We start from the raw sequence: 2,302 nt of genomic DNA on the forward strand, positions 1-2,302 counted from the left end.
CGCATCACTAACCCCAAAATAAAGTGCTTTACAATAATCCAGCCTAGAAATAACAAAGGCATGGATTACTGTCTCAAAATGCTGTTTCGATAAGATAGGCTTTATTTTGGCTAATTCCCTCAAATGAAAAAAGCTAGATCTTACAGCAGCTCTGACCTGGCTTTCAAGTTTAAGATTTGCCTCTATTTTAACTCCCAGATTAGTGATGACTGGTTTAACATACTGTGCCAGTGAACCAAGATCTATAATAGTGGCCTCAGAAGCGCCACCAAAAACCATCACTTCTGTTTTCTGTTCATTAAAATGTAAAAAGTTCAAAGCCATCCAGGCCCTTATATCATCAAGGCATCTGAGCAGCGGGTCTACTGAGAAGCCATTTATCTTTTTAAGTGGGAAATAAATCTGGGAGTCATCGGCGTAGCAGTGGAAAGAAATCCCATGTTTCCTGAAAATAGACCCAAGGGGTAGGAGATATAGAGAGAAAAGAAGCGGGCCTAAAACTGAACCCTGTGGGACCCCACATTGAAGAGAAGCAACAGAGGATACAAACTCCCCGAGTTTCACAGAGAAAGTTCGCTCTGCCAAATAGGATCTGAGCCACTGCAGTGCGGTACTCCGCATACCCACCAACTGCTGTAAACGGGAAATTAAAATATTATGATCCACTGTATCAAAAGCAGCAGTTAAATCTAACAGCACAATAATAACACAGTCACCTGAGTCATTTGCCAAAAACACATCATTAAAAACTCTTAAAAGGGCAGATTCGGTACTATGTAAAGCTTTAAAACCAGATTGGAAAACTTCTAAAATACCGTGTTCTTCTAGGAAAGACATTAATTGCTTGTAAACTACCTTTTCAAGAATCTTTGAGATAAAAGGCAGTTTGGAAATAGGTCTGTAATTCGCAATAATATCAGGATCAAGAGCAGGTTTCTTGAGTAGAGGCTGAATCACAGCATGTTTGAGATTGACAGGTACAACACCAGAGGACAGACTACTATTTACAATGGATTGTACAGCTGATGCTATAGTGAGAAAAACCTCTTTGAAAAATCGAGGAGGGAGAGCATCATAAGGGGAGCCTGAGGGCTTCATGTGAGCAACCAACTCCTGCAGGCAGAGCAAGGAAACTGGCTCGAACCTGTCAAAGACAGCAGAACTAGGGACAGGGGTAGAAGGGTCGAGAACGGACTGGGAAGTCTGCGCTTTGACAGATAACACTTTATCAATAAAAAAGTGTAGGAAGTTTTCACAAATTTCCTGAGAAGACTCGACACCAGCAGTCTGTGGAGCGTGAAGGACCATGTCAATAGTCTTGAATAAGACATGAGGCTTACGACAATTTGCCTGAATAATAGCAGCAAAATGTTTCCTCTTAGCATCTTTTACAGTTTTCTGGTAAGAATTCCAGTAGTCTTGTAACATTTGGTATGACACCTGAAGTTGATCCTTCTTCCATTTACGTTCAGCTCTCCTACACTTTCTTCTGGCAGCCCGGGTGTCTTCATTCAGCCAGGGTTTGTCATGAACCGAAGTTCCGAGCACAGGCAGGACCCAGTAGCAGAACACACACACTAGGGTAGGAGCGAATAAAGAAAGTAATTTTTATTGCAACTAAAGGTGTCCCGTGAGGGTAGCCTGAAAAACAACGTATGGAACCAGAAGAAACCGAGGGACCGCGCAGGGAACGCCGAGAGCGGGGCTGTGAGAGGCTGTAAAACAAAAAGAGAGACAGATTACTGGGGTGCGGAAAAAAGGCAGCATACGAGGGAAGGTGGAGTGTGCGTCTCACGGTGATAGCCGGGCCGAGTGAACCAGAGGGGGGTGGAGCTCCAAAAAGGGGTCGAGACGGCGAAGCTGATGGTGAACCAAATCTCAGGCGGACAGGTGGACAGGCAGGTGGCTCGTAAACAAAAACACGCCGAGTTGTGATCTGGGTACACAGGGAAAAAACAGTGTTAGGTCAGATGGAGAGTTTGTCATAAGAGTTCTTTTCCCGCAGGCGTACGTTACCGCTGAGAGGCGACTACGGACTGGCGTGGAGCAGCAGGTAGGGCAGGATTAAATAGACCACCTGATGATCGCCTAGGATGGGATGCAGGTGTGGGGTTAGCAGCCACGCTCATGGGCGTGGACATCCCAGCAGCACCCCAGACGCCGGGCCGCGGACCATGACAGGGTTCAGATTTGGCTTTTACTTGCCTAAGCTTAAAGGGGGCCACTGAATCTAAAGCAGTTTGGCAGACAGAGTAAAACCACGTACTCAGCTCTTCTGTATCATTGCATATGAAATCAGGAA

General features: G+C 45.4%; 1 long non-coding RNA gene across 1 annotated transcript; it reads right to left on the minus strand.

Annotated features, from left to right (window-relative positions):
* Positions 1–1,593: 1,593 nt before the first annotated feature.
* On the minus strand, positions 1,594–2,080 carry LOC113029063 (uncharacterized). Its single transcript, XR_003273336.1, has 2 exons — positions 2,017–2,080; positions 1,594–1,936 (listed from the first exon to the last, which is right to left on the minus strand). It is a non-coding gene; the product is annotated as an uncharacterized LOC113029063 (long non-coding RNA).
* Between the last annotated feature and the right edge of the window lie 222 nt (positions 2,081–2,302).

This window comes from Astatotilapia calliptera, chromosome 2 (assembly GCF_900246225.1).
Source record: "Astatotilapia calliptera chromosome 2, fAstCal1.2, whole genome shotgun sequence".
NCBI lineage: Eukaryota > Metazoa > Chordata > Actinopteri > Cichliformes > Cichlidae > Astatotilapia > Astatotilapia calliptera.